Raw genomic sequence first — 15,652 nt, 5'->3', positions numbered from 1 at the left:
CCATCCCTGACATAGAGAGTGACCAGACACCGCTTGTCTGAAGACCGATGGAGTCTCCACTGGTAGAACAACCACAGGTCACACTGTAAATGATTATGATTGATAAATCTCTTTAACAATGAATAGAGACAGAATAATAATTCAGAACATTTGTCTTTAGTGTACGTAGACTTTTAAGTGGACCAAGTAAAATATTGCCATTTAATCTATAGAAGACCCAAATGGTTGTATCATCTCATACGCTTCTGCCACATAAGGTTGCCTTTTGTACACAGTTGGCCTTGAGCCCTGTAACTTCTCTTTGTGCAAAAATATATACCTGTACTGTATTACCTAAAATCCCAAATATGGCTGGCATAGATGTCAGTTTTGTTCTACGCCAGTAAACTGGCGTACAAGATGATAAGTGTGGCTGCCCCGCCCTCTCCTTACTCTCGCCACAAATGCCGTTAAAAAAGTCTTAAACGTGCAGTTTTTGACTTTTTCGCAGCACTAAAAGTGGCATACTTTAATGATAAATTAGTTACAAACTGCCTAACTCTAACCCATTACGGACTAGTTCACTCGATGAGTGGTCATTTTTATTCAATTGTGACATAGCATTGTCTAGTTCATTAGACAAATGAGATTTAAAGAAAATAAATTGCTGTGGGAATATAAAACCGCTGAACATACATTTCCTATGAGAAATGTTATTTTGCCTGTCAATGTGCAATTAGGCCGGCAATCAGGAGGGAATAAAATTTGGGGAAATTGAATTAACTTAGAAAGCAAAAAAGGAAGTGTATAGGAAATCCGCAGACACTTACTTATGTACCTTTATATTACACATACTGAAATACTAAAAACTCACAGTGGTAAAAATCTACTGCTGGCAAAACTATGCCAGCTACAAGGTGCATATAAAGTGATAGCGAGAGCGTAACCCAATGCCCCCATATATAATGATAACAACAGACAGCATTGAACTGGCAAACCAAAATATCATCTGGTGGGTCCACCCTCTAATACTGTAGGTGGGCCCCAAAGGTCCAGAAGGAAAAAAAAATTGGAGCTGCCTTTAGAAACATTGTCACTAGGGTCAATTTCTTTAAATCAGAACCTATTGCACTTCATCGATCATATGGAGGTTGGGCCTGAAAATAATTTCCTGTGGTGGGCTCAAGGAACCATAATCCGACTCTGACAACAAGACTCCGAAATACAATGCTATCCTATTTCAACTACAGCCCCTTTGTACAGTGTCAGACACTTAGGGGCACATTTAAGACTCCGCTCTTAATATATTTCCATAGCTGGCGGTGGATCCACCTGAGTTATGAAGAGGATTCTCCATAACTTTGGTGCATCCAGTGCCAGCTTCTGAGCTGGCTTACATTTAGACCATTTTCTATGCCTAAACCAGGCGTAGAAAATGATGAACGAGATGGGTCTCCTGGCCCGTCCCCTTCCCCCCCAAACCACACCCACAATTTTAGACCTGGCGTGAGCGGGGCAAAGTCGCAGATAACGGCGCAACTAACCATTGTGCCACCATCTACGCCTGAAATACGCCTAATTTAGGCATATTTCAGAATAGTAAATGACTCCCTATAAGTGTCAGCCACAATCTATCCTCCATGTACATGGCAATCCACAAGCACTTTTCATACAAAATGCTAACTCCAAACCCCCATATACAATATAGCTGCCATTCTCTACGTAATTACATTCTCCTGGCTTTAAGTGAGGCACATGAATGGATTACCAAGGACAAAGGATTGGGCCTGTAATTTTGGGCAGTCCCTATAACTTTGGGACTCGAGTTTCACCACCTCCCCCATTTACTTCCCAACTATAATACGTCAAGTGATTCCCCCATTATAAGCAACATGTCTCTGTAGAAGGGGTGTCTATGTAGATTTACAAAATACCAAATATTGTATATATTGCATATATTGCATAGTGACTCTAAATACTCTTCATATAGTGCTGTCATTATTCTAGGTGACCTTTGTCACCTGTCAACACAAACTCTATGGGGGAGATTTATCAAACTGGTGAGCAATCAGATTTCACCGTTCATTTTCCAAAGAAGCTGTTAAAAATGAAAGGTGGAATCTGATTGGTTGGTATGGCCAACTAAGGGTACTTTCACACTTGCGTTGTGAGTATCCGGCAGGCAGTTCCGACGCCAAAACTGCCTGCCGGATCTAGAAATCCGTATGCAAACGGATATCATTTGTAGACAGATCCGGATGCGGATCCGTCTACAAATGCATTGAAATTCTGGAAAAACGGATCCGGTATTTATTTTTCCGCATTATTAAAGGTCAGCACATTCGCAGACCGTGAAGCTGGATCCGGCTTTCCGGAACACTTAGTACCGTATCCGGCATTAATACATTTCAATGGGAATTCTGGCAAGTGTTCCTGAATTTTGGCCGGAGAAAATACCGCCGAATACCGTAAAGGAACTGAACTGAAGGCATACTGATGCATACTGAACAGAATGCTTTCCATTCAGAATGCATTAGGATAAAACTGAAGAATTTTTTTCCGGTCGGAAAAGAATAACGCTAGTGCGAAAGTACCCTAAGCCAGTTTTACTTTACACCAGTTTGATAAATGACCCCCTATATTTATGTACAGTTTCAGACTATAAAATATGATTTGTATCTTTATAACAGAGACTTTAAACTGCATTACTATCTGAGGAATGCCAACCCTGAAGATATGCTAGTAATTGTATGTATGATGCCATGTTTAATTTCTCAAACAAGCTCTTTGTGTCGTGAATAATGAGCCAGATATTCTAGAAATGGATTTGGCTACTGTCTTTTTGGGAGGTGACTCACTGATTAACGAATGACCTACTTATTAATTTCTTGTCATCAGCATTATACTTCCTGGGTGTAAAAATATTAATGTTGTTTCTTCCTGTTCTGATGGATTATTAGACATCATTTGTCAGCATCTGTTAATAGGCAAAACAGCTATTTGGTAATGAAATCCGGTACCAATTAGAGGTAGTGAATGGTCTGAGCATTGTGCACAGAGAATGACCTCCAGCTGTGGCAGCTTCTGTACTTACACGCCACGTTCTTGTCTGGCATGACTCAGAGACTTTCATGCTGTCTCAAGTTAAATTTAATATAATAATTGGCAGACATATCATCTGATCATCTATTATTAGCAAATTCTATCCCCCTGACCCAACAAGCATTGCTTCTACAATTAAAAATAATATACTGTTTTTTTTGCTTTATAAGACGCACTTTTTTCCCTCCAAAGTGGGAGGAAAAACTCAGTGCGTCTTATATTGTGCAGAAAATCAAGCTGGCCAGCATTATTGCAGGATTACAGGAGCTTTCACTTAGCCTACTCCTGATCCTGCGATTTAAGTGTGGGGCAGGCGGCGGCAGTTAAACATTCAGTGAAACTAAATGGCGCCAGGTGGCACGTCCCTAATACGTAGCTGCCACCAGGTACCCTCCATAGAGGAGGAGGAGAGAGTAGAGCAGGTCTCCTTCTCCTCTGCCGCCCACATATACTGCTGATTGGTGGTGAGTGCAGGCGGGAACTGACGCCTCCACCAATAAGCCTACTCCCTCCAGCCCAGCAACAAGCGATGTTGCTATAGAGCACCGCTAATGTGAGATAGGAGGAAGGAAGACTTTTTAGTGGCCTCCATCACCCTGTGCTATCCCCTGCACTGTCACCTAAAAGCCCTGGGTGAGTGACAGCTCAGGTGCCGACTTAAAAATTAACAGTGTGATAACCCCATCAGCCATAGGAATGGACACATGTACTGTTTCGCATCGAAGCCAAATTTCCTCGTTGCTGCACGTGTGAGGACATGGAGAAAGGTACTCTGGAAAGGTGGGATCATCCATAATGCCATGCATGCAGCCAATCGGAAGCCAACCATGTGATGTCACATCCCGATAAATAGCGTCAGCCATCTTAGATTCTGCAAATTACCAGTGTACTTAGTGCAGGGAGAGACGTCAGCAGGTGCTAGGGACAGTGATAGCAAAGACTTGATTGTGGTGAAAAAACGATGTATAAGTGCAGGGAAAGGATAGGGTGGAATCATTCCACAGCATTAATGTAGAACAGGTTCAGTAAGGGAGTTTACAGCCTGGGTAATAGGAACAATCCTGTTACCACTTGCTGCACTGACTGCGGATCAAAATTGCCATTATACAGCTCTGTCATTCCAGCAAACCGTTCTTGTTATTGGGGTGATGTTTGATACAGCCATTAACAGGGTTTATTACAAGGAAATATTTCTACAGTACGTCTTATTTGCACTTGTGCGGAGCAGTTATACATGGCTTGTATTAGTAGCAAAAGAAAAATATATTTGCCCTTGTGCGGTGCAGTGATATATTCTACAGCCCTGTTTCTACTTTTACACAGCGTTCTGTGTTGCACTTATCTATTGAAAAACCTTTTGTGTTGTGTAAAAGTAGAAAATAATTAGGGCCTAATTGCCATTCTGCGGTGCAGTAAAGTGATATATTCTAAAGCACTGTTTGACATGTATTAGTGGCAAAATAAAAAATATTTGATCTAACATTTGGTTATTTGATCTAACAGTATGTCAGACACAGGGGAGTGGCAGAGGCCTAAATGCTTCAGGCGCAGGCAGAGGTCGCAGCAGAGTAAGGGGGTGTGGCAGCAGGGTTCGCAGCGAGAGGCCTGAGCTCCCGATGTCATCTAGCGGTCGTGTCTTGACTAGTGTTGAGCGCGAATATTCGAATTGCAATTTTTTTTCTCGAATATCGCGATTTCGAGATTTCGCGAATATTTAGAATATAGTGCTATATATTCGCGAAATCGAATATTCATTTTTTTTCTTTTTTTTTTTAATGCTCCAGTCAGTGCCCGTTGTCGCTTCTGCCGACTTCCATGCTCATGGAGCGTCCCCATCACCATGGGAACGTCTCCATATACTAGAATGTACTGTCGGATTTGAGAATTACGTTGAAATCGCAATTCGATTATTTCAAGTTATAATAATCGAATTGCGATTTCAACTTAAAACTGCTATATTCCATATTCGTTAATTCTAGCCTAATATGGAATATAGCAGTGCTAAGTTGAAATCGCAATTCGATTATTATAACTTGAAATAATCGAATTGCGATTTCAACGTAATTCTCAAATCCGACAGTACATTCTAGTATATGGAGACCTTCCCATGGTGATGGGGACGCTCCATGAGCATGGAATATAGCAGTGCTAAGTTGAAATCGCCATGCGATTATCTCGAGTTATATTAATCGCATTGCAATTTCAACTTGGACCTGGTTTACTATGGTTGGCTTCAATGGCTTGGTAGAATTAGCGAATATGACGAATGTATTCGTCATATTCCACAAAACGAAGATATTCTCCATCTTCGTTTTAGCTAGCTATTCATCAACTTCGCGAATTCTATCAATCATATAGGAAAGTTGACTATAGAGACAGCTAAGTTTAATTCGCTGTGCGATTATATTACTTAGCTTTTTTTAAAAAATAAATAGAATAATTATAATACCTGATAATTATTATAATTATTCTATTTATAAAAAAAAAAAGCTAAGTAATATAATCGCATAGCGAATTAAACTTAGCTGTCTCTATAGTCAACTTTCCTATATGCTTGCTAGAATTCGTGAAGTTGATGAATAGATAGCTAAAACGAAGATGGAGAGCATCTTCGTTTTGTGGAATATGACGAATACATTCGTATATTCGTTTTGTGGAATATGACGAATACATTCGTCATATTCGCTAATTCTACCAAGCCATTGAAGCCAACCATAGTAAACTAGGTCCAAGTTGAAATCGCAATGCGATTAATATAACTCAAAATAATCGCATGGGGATTTCAACTTAGCACTGCTATATTCCATATTAGGCTAGAATTAACGAATATGGAATATAGCAGTACTTAAGTTGAAATCGCAATTCGATTATTATAACTTGAATTAATTGAATAGCGATTTCAACTTAGTACTGCTATATTCCATATTCGTTAATTCTAGCCTAATATGGAATATAGCAGTGCTAAGTTGAAATCGCAATTCGATTATTTCAAGTTATAATAATCGAATTACGATTTCAACTTAGCACTGCTATATTCCATATTCGTTAATTCTAGCCTAATATGGAATATAGCAGTGCTAAGTTGAAATCGCAATTCGATTATTTCAAGTTATAATAATCGAATTGCGATTTCAACTTAGCACTGCTATATTCCATATTAGGCTAGAATTAACAAATATGGAATATAGCAGCAACCATAGTAAAACTGGTCCAAGTTGAAATCGGAATTCGATTAATTCAAGTTATAATAATCAAATTGCGATTTCAACTTTTTACATATATTCTTAATATTGCAACAACCTTCGTCTTTTAGAATATTCGTAATATTGCTCTAACTTTGTCTTTTAGAATATGACGAATATTCTAACAGACGAAGTTAGAGCAATATTACGAAATTTCGTAAAATACACATATAGACTGTAATTTAGCTAATATACTGCTATAGTAATTTTTTTTAACAGTGTACATATTTTACAAAACTTAAGTTCAGAAGAGGCAAAAAAAATTAGAGAAAAAAAAAATGATTATAGCACTATATTAGCTAAATTACAATCTATATGTGTATTTTACGAAATTTCGTAATACTGCTCTAACTTCGTCTTTTAGAATATTCGTCATATTCTAAAAGACGAAGTTAGAGCAATATTACGAAATTTCGTAAAATACCGTTGCCTTATACTATTAAAAGAAAAAAAATCGCAATACGCGATTAATTAAATCGCATATTATTTGCAATAATTGGAAAAAATTACGAATATTCGATTTCGACGAATATAACACGAATATTCAATCGAATATTCGCGAAATATCGCTAAATCGAATATGGCACCTCCCGCTCATCACTAGTCTTGACCAGCAACCCAGCGGTTCTTGAATCGTTGACTCGGTCATCCACTTCGTTCCAAGTGACATCAGACACCCCCAGCCAAGAGTCGTTGGGTTCCTCTGACACGATGCTTAGTTGGCATGGCCCGGGAGCAGGCCCTGTGCCCCCACCTGTCCTGAACATTCCTCTGTCATTTTCAGTTCCCTTACCGCAAGAAGTATTATATGCCATATGCTCGGCTCCACTTTTCAGCAAGGAAGAGCTACCAGAGACCGTTGAGGAGGACATCAGTGACGTGCAAACACTACTCGATGATGATGTAGCTGTTCGCACTTGGGAGCCAGGTGATGAAGGGACTTCATCATCATCGGGAGAAGAGGGTGGCAGCTTGCCCGTGAGCCAGCAAGTCGCTAGCATGGGTGGGAGTCAGCAGGGTAGCAGCAGTGGGAGGTCGGTAGCCAAAAGTGCCCAGGGTGGACCACCCTCTTTGCGGGAGCCTACCTGCCCGGGAAGTAGTGGTTCAGGGGTTCAAGGAGGCAGCGGCGTTTGCAGTCAGTCCGTGCGTAGTGTTGGGGGTAAAATCACCTACTCGGCGGTGTGGCAGTTTTTTTAAAGCTGCCGGAGATGGTCAACGTGGCTATATGTAGAATCTGTTGGCAGAAGTTAAAGCGTGGCCAGGGTGCCAGATGAGCCCTGTGGGGGCTGAACTGGAGGAGGAGGACATTGTGGAGGGCACAAGCAATGTGTAGCAAAATGGGAGGTTTTTCTACACAGGTGTCAGAAAAGGAGGAGCAGGAGCAGCCAGAGAAGCTACATGCAGCGTCCCACTATGTGTGTGTGGGCACTGCTTAAAAGCACTTTTTACCTTGTCAACAGTACTAGGTTGTAATGTATAATTTTGTGTGTATGTATCTGCAAAATCCCTGTTACCAGGCAGATTAGGTGTAATTTATACATCCCACCACTAGATGGGGATATAGTTCAGGTCTTATATATATAACTAGGTCAGGCCTAGTGGGAGAGTTTTTTAGGCAGTTGGAAAAATGTAGTTCAGAAGAGAGCAGATCTGAGGAGTTCAGATCAGATTAGTGGGAGAAAATGTAGGGTGAAGACTCCATGACACAGATTAGTGAGTGGAGCCAACTTCGCTAGGAGGTGATTGTCACGTACCGGCAGGACAGGTAGTGGATCCTCTGGACCAGAGAGGCGATGGCGCGGGTTGTACTAAAGGACCGGTTCTAAGCAGTTACTGGTCTTCACCAGAGCCCGCCGCAAGGCGGTATGGATTTGCTGCGGCGGTAACTACCAGGTCGTGTCCCCTAGTAACAACTCGACCTCTCTGGCAGCTGAGGTACACAGGGAGAAGGCAAGAGCGTAGTCGGACGTAGCAGAGGTCAGGGCAGGCGGCAAGGTTCAAAGGCGAGTAGACGGAAGCAACGGGTTCGGCAACAGGCAAGGCAAACAAACACAGTGGAACGCTTTCTCTGAGGCACAAGGCACAAAGATCCGGCAGGAAGCTGTGGGAGGAGAAGGTATAAATGGGCAGTGCACAGGTGCAGCCTAATTAAGTCAGCACTGCCTCTCACAAACCTTAACCCTTAATAACCCCTTTGGACCAGGCACCAATCACTGGTGTACTGGCCCTTTGAATCTAAGAGTCCCGGCGCGCGTGCGCCCTAGAAAGCGAGGACACACACGCCGAGACACTGGAGTGCTGCCTGGGGGCATACGCTGTGAGCGCTCCGAGGCCAGCAGGGGACCCGGAGCGCTCAGCGTAACAGTGATACTTAGATGTGAGGCGCAGAAGAGCGTTTTCCTTCTGTGGCCGGACTATAGACTTGCATCCCTGACCAGTAGGAGAAGAGTTTGCCTCCCTGGAAAAGAAACAAGCTTTCCTAAGGAATCATCGGTGATAAGAGCCATTGTTGAGGGCCACAGACACCTTTGCATGGTGGATTTATAACTTCTGGCAGCCACACCATACTTCTGAGAGACAGTTGAGTTTTCCTGTCTAAATATTCAGCAATAGGATCCAGCACATCAAAAGAAACCAGGTACACCTAACCCACTGCTCCAAAACTAGAAATCTGAAAAGCCTAAAAATAGCTATATACTCATAACACTGTCTGTTTTTTTTAATATAAAAACTTAGGCTGCATTCAAGATGACACCTAGGGGTGGCCCCTCCCTTTAGGGGGCGTCACCGAGGTGCATCTTTTTGGCGTTTTTTTACATGCTTTATCTATAAATATTCATCTATTTGCTATTTCCATTGTATCATTATGAAACCTGATGAAGGGCACTGTGACATATGACATGCCTAAAGCTGAACTAAGAGCAGTTAAGAAAAATTGCTGGGTTGTTCTGGAAACCTGGAGTAATACTGTGTGTATGCAGAGACTAAGGGCCTGCAAGCTTTATTGGCTGATAAGGGACCGTGTGTATGGCAGTTGGGACATGAAGAGAAAGACTTGCAGACTTCTATTGGATAATGCAGGTCATTTTTGGGGAATATCTCAGGAACGGTACATCCTACAAAGCTGTGACCCCCACAAGATTTCTTTCCAGGTAGCAAGGGATGTGTATACCAAGTTTTGCTTAAATCAATGGTTGCGTATTTGAGTGATCACGGAACATACTGTACATACATACATACACACATATTTACGTCCTTCTTTATATATATAGATTAGTAGGTATTATGTTGTATTATTGTCTTTTATTATTATTTGCCATGGATACTTTAAAGAGTTAGTTTACTTTAAAGTGGTAGAAATATTCCACATATATTTCCATACTCCTGAGGTGTTTTCTAAGCATTGTAAATATTAAACTGCCTTCACTATTAAACTGAAATGAGAAATTAATACCAACAGTTCTGAGACCAATTTTCCAATTCTGGTTCAAAATTGAAGCTGCTCTGAATTTTTGGAAGAGCTACTACAAGACAAATGCAAAAAGTATCCCTCTTTCCTACTATATACATTATTTACAGTGGCAATAGATGATTGAAAGACAGTAATCAAAAAAAGGTCATATGTTTAAGGGGCCCATAGAGTCCTCTGCTGCATTTGAGAACAGCAGCATTATCTATGGTATGGTAATAGAGCTTCATAGCAAAGAGGCATGCTGGTGTCATTAGGATGGTGGGTTTCTCCCAGAGAAAGCTGGAAAAGAGTTAAAAGCCTGGAAAAATTGGGTTTTCCTTCTGCCCATCAGCCAACTGGGCTGGCAATAAGAAGCCAGCTGAAGAGCTCACGTACATGTTGGCTGAGTTCTTCCAACAGGGCTCACAGTTTGTGGAAGACAGGGGCAGTACTGAGGCCTGTGGGAGCCATACTAGGACTTCTGACCAGATGTATGGTATGAATTAAGGATGAGCAAATTGATTCTACTGGTTCGGAATTCATTCCTGAATTTCCCAAAAAGTCCAGATTCTAACAAACCCAAATTTTTTGTTGAGGGAGTTGAACGTAGAGCCTAGTATGCCACTGTGGGTTTCTCAGCAATATATATATTTGTTGTCTTCTTATAAAGGAGAGCACCTAGCATGCGTATTATGTGTGGAGTATTGTTGCCCAGGCAATGCCCCTCTGGGTTCCTTAAGATATTCAAATTAGCTTTCCTAAGCCTATCTGATGCCAACATATGTAATATGTGCTAATTTTCATATATGTTTCCCAGAAATCCAGAGGGACATTGACTGGGTAACAATACTCCTCATGCATACTCATCGCCCTCTATAAGAAAAAAACTGTGCCCAAACCAAGACCTTTCAGGCAGCCAAGCAAAGTTTCCTTGCTTAGCTCAAGGGTAGCTACCCAGAAACATCTAGCTTTCTAATATGAGACAGTTTTCCTTTCAGAAGGCAAACTAGCTTGCATGTCACTTTTCCAGAGAAGCTTTATGTGGAGATGCAAGCATAGCAATAGATAAACATGGTATTATGAAAACCCAGTTTGAGACTTCCACTGAAAACTGAAAAAAATAGGAGAAAATTGATCTATAAAACAGAAGGACTAAAATCCCTCACCAAATAGACATGTGTGAAGACCCACCCAATATTCAACTAAAACATGCAATCTAATTTTCTATCTAAAACAACTACAGTAGCATAACCCACTTCTCCCAATGAGACATACCAGCTAGTGCTCCTACCAAATGACAAAAGAGCCAGACTATCTCAAGAAAATATTGTCTTACTTAGTTGATTAGTTGACTGGCCTTTTGGGAGTACTCTTTGTGGTGCTCTTTATCATTGGGGAGACCCAAAAAATATTCCTGGTCAGTATTGTATGCCAGACAACACTGCTTTGGCTTTCTGGGAAGAATATATGTAAATTTGCATATTTAAATTCTGCTGGTATTAGACAGGATATCCTCTCTTTTTATTTATGGCGGGCAAGCTAATTTGCATACCTTTGGGTTTCTATTCAAATAAACGTATCTAATGTAAGATATGTAAATTTGCATATATTCTTCCTAGAAAACAAGAGTCGTGTCGTGTCCCGGCATACAATACTCATCATATATATATATATATATATGGTTTTAGCCTCCCTAATGATTAAAAGCACCCTTAAGAGTCCCCAACCCCCCCTCCCCCCCAAGCAAGTCAGCCAATCAAAGTAATTTTCTCTTGAGACATTCTGGTTCACTTGTCCTGGAAAGAGATAGTTTGTATGTCTCATTAAGAGGAGTGTAATCCTAGGTGGGATATTTTAGTTTTCTAGTACTTTGAGGGTCTTTTGTTCATCTCCAGTTAATCACACAATGGTAAAATGGATTTGCTAATTTTTAGTTCTAACAAGCCCAAATATTTTGCAAATTATTTTAGACAAAGAGACAGCTGCATATGAAAAACATGTAATTCAGCTGTCACTGTGCGGGAACAGCCGGGCATCGCCTGTTCCCGTGGCAACCGCAAGGTCACGGGACGCTCTGTGCAGGGACAGCCGGCACGCGCTGGCATCATCAGCAAGCCCGGCGTAGCCCGTTCCCGGGGCAACCACAATGGGGCTGAGCGCCGAGCTGCTCACTCGGCGCTCGGCTGTATTGGTATTCTGGATTCATGTGACGCTGGCCACGTCACATGACTCCACTAGCGCCCTATTTAAACAGGCGATCTGCTGGCCACAAATTGCCTGTTATTGAGGTCCTTCCTGTGTTTTACTTACCTGGTGTTGTGATCATCTGCTCGTGTTTTGACTTCCCGGCTGTCTCATCCATTGGTCTTGGCGTTTCCTCCTGGCTTTGACTTCGGCTCCTTCCTGACGATCCTCCGCTTGCTCCTCTGGTACCGTGCTGCTCTCTTGGTTTTGACTCAGCTTTTTTACGTCGCTTGTATGTTTGTCCGTCTTCCCTGCACTTACCTAAGTTAGGGTTTGTCGATCAGTTGTCCCTTGTCTCTAAGACTTGCGAGGCAAGTAGGCAGGGACAGGGGTGCGGGTTGAGCTCAGTGGTCACTTCCCCACTCCCTGTGTGCGTGACATCAGCTTTCTTTCCAAAAGGGTTGAAAAAAGCTGAGCATTTCGCAACTAAAGCATTGTCACGGACGTACCAAGACATACAGACGTTCCCGCGACAGGTGGCAGGAGATCTGTGAGACTGGCAACATGTTGTTTGATCTGACATGTTTTCCTTTTGGATCAAATGACATCTGTGTTTCTGGTGCTTGCCACACCTTCTTTCCCCAAGTGTGGCTATTGTGGTCATTTAACCTTCTCTATTTATTGTTGTTTGTCCCACTATGATATATGGTTTATAGCTACTGTTGGTCTTGTGGTTAGCTTGTGTTTGGTTCTCGGCTGAGTTCCTGGTGCTACCAAAGCTTCATTGAAGATAAGTGTTTCCTTTTTGTATTTTGTATATATATATTGTGGCAATGTGAACATTGAGGTGTTGTTTTCCTAGGTTCCAGTCCGGGACTTAGGGCATGCTCATGTCCAGGGATCCAATTTAATCCTGCTACTGGATCTTGGGTGTGTCTCACTCTGGAGTGTCTTGTGAAGCAGAGTCCTGGTGAGGCTCTGTGTGAGTGGTCTCAGCCAGGTGTGCTGAGGGGCCACAAGGCTAGGCGATAGCCTGAACTTTTGGGGACGCAGTGATGCCTGTGAAACAAGGATCACGAGGCCAGAGTCGGGAGGACTACTGGGCCACAATCCCCCAAAAGGTATTGAAGTGTCACAGCCTGAAGGTTGCTGGACTGAATGGCTGAGGAAAGCCGCATTTGTGTTCAATGTGTGAACAGGGCTCTCTAGGTGAGTCAGGGATACGCTTATGTGTTTATTTAGAGCCTAGCCGGGCAAGCGTTTGTTATTTTGTGTGGATGTCACATGTGATAAGTTGAAGCTGTGACTCCTTAACCTGTGCTTTGCTAAAGTGTCTGAAATAAAGCAAGAGTTTGGACATTATAATCGTGTCTGTGAAGATATCTGTGAGTGTGACCCCCTGAAAAGAGTCGATCCCTTACAATATATATATATATTTCTGTTTGCTGTCTTTCCCTGTTGTTTGTCATTAGGCCTGAGGGAGACTCCTGTTTGTCCTTCCCTTTGGAGGAACAGGTAGACTCAGTCCTGACATTAGTTCCAGGGTCCTATAGGGTGAAATAGGATTCTAGGTATCCTGTGCATGAACTTGCCTACCTTTGGGGCCTGTTCATACTGGTAGTCTGTCAGGACTGGAGTTAGGGTTTTCTCTAGGATGTGTCCCTCTTCCTTCCCTAGTTTCCAGGCCTTATTCTGGTTTCCCCTTTCCCTCCTATGTTCGGTGTGGTGTTTTCCTTCCAATAATTGCTCAGCCTTTTAAACATAATAATGTTGCAAAACTAGGAAAATGGCTAAGCCAGTCTCATATTTGCAACTAGTCCTTTATCACAGCAAGACAGATAGCATTAGCCTTTCTAGTTAAGAGGCCTTGGGGGGACCCTGGATGGGTACTGTTTCTATTATGAGACCAGCTAATATACATGATGATCATTGTAATGTAGGCTGTTTCTAGGAAAAATATACCACAATTTGCACATCTACTGGCATCAGATAGGTTTAGGAAAGCGAATATTAATGTCTTTACTTTTTTAGCACTGAGCCTTCCACTGGTGCCAGCTACAGATCTGGAGTGAAAATTTAGTCAAAATTTCAGATTAGATCACTTTCCTGAGACACTTATGAAGCGTGACTTTTTAAAAAGTCATAAAAAAAATTTGAACTCCATCTTCTAGGCATACTTTATTGAAAAAGGCACAACCACATTCCACTGTGCGCCATTATAATAAATTTGTCTCAGGTGCGCATAGATACTCCAGTCTAAAAACTAACCTCAAATACACCTACAATGAGAAATTCCCCCCTATATTTTTAGTTGTCTTCAAAGGTTGCAGAAAGACAAGCAGGAACAAGAAAAGGTCCAGTCTAGAGCAACTATGCACCAGTCAGGTAAAGTCATAATAGAAACAAAGTATAGTATTAATTTTTAAACCTAATGAATTCAAGATCTAAAATAAATACTTTAATGTTTCAAGCATGATGGAAAGCAGCAATAAAAGGCATTTATGCCAGAATCATAAAAAGCTGCTCTATTCAATTTTTATTTACTAAGTACTTGAGCATGTTATAGCTTTACATGATGTTTAATGATTAAACATTACATTGTAAAAATATTGCACTGCATTGGGTTTACAATTATTTAAAAAAATGAAAACGTAAAATTGCCATGATTTCATGTGATTATTCACCAATTGCAATAATAAATTATTAGTTATAAATTATTTCTAGAAAAAATATTTACAAACAGTCTCTCCAAAGTAGTCAAATTGTGGTGAGTTAGAAACACTTTTGAATGTAAGCAAATGACTCACTGTACTAAGGTCAGGTTACATTTTTTTTAAAATCATTTAACATTTAATGAATTATTCATCAATTGCTTCCTCAGTATGGAGAAATCTTTGACCCAATCATCCCATCATTTGAGATTTTAATAGATTGCAATTCACCTACATTCTTCATGCACCATGATAGAATACTGTAAACATTTTTCAAACATACAAACCTTTTGCCAAGAATGTAATGGCCACCACCAGAGCCCCCCAATATAGAGTTATCAAAAATCCCTAAATAAGATATAAATATCTACAGTTGTAAGAAACAGTAAATTAACTCTTTGAAATTACGTAATAACTAGGGATGAGCGAATCGACTTCAGGTGAAATATCCGAAGTCGATTCATAAAAAACTTTGTTTCAATACTCTCTCACGAGACTTCGCATAATAACTTCAGAAATTGATTTATACTGTAAAAAAACATTTCCCAAACTCGAGTTTGGTTCCAAGTGGTAACTTGGAACCGAAACCAGAGTTCGGGAAATGTTTTTTTACAGTATAAATCAATTTCTGAAGTTATTATGCGAAGTCTCATGAGACTTCGCAAAGTAATAACTTCGGCTCATCGGAGCCAATACATTCCAATACTGTACGGATCGCTCGCTCCATACAGTATTGAAACAAAGTTTTATGCGAATCGACTTCGGATGTTCCATCCGAAGTCGATTCGCTCATCCCTAGTAATAAAGTTTGGTCTGATTATTATCTAACTCACAATTAAGGCTGTATTACACAGCTGGACGTGGCAGACGATTGTCGGGAGGGAAGCGTTCTTTAGCGCTCTGAATCCAGACAACCCCTTTAACTAGGCCTGGACTCTGAGAGGTGGGGTTTTGTCCACTGAGTTAGTCTTTACTGCAATATA

The sequence above is a fragment of the Bufo gargarizans genome, chromosome 2 (assembly GCF_014858855.1).
Source record: "Bufo gargarizans isolate SCDJY-AF-19 chromosome 2, ASM1485885v1, whole genome shotgun sequence".
Taxonomy (NCBI): domain Eukaryota; kingdom Metazoa; phylum Chordata; class Amphibia; order Anura; family Bufonidae; genus Bufo; species Bufo gargarizans.
This window is presented reverse-complemented; position numbering follows the sequence as displayed.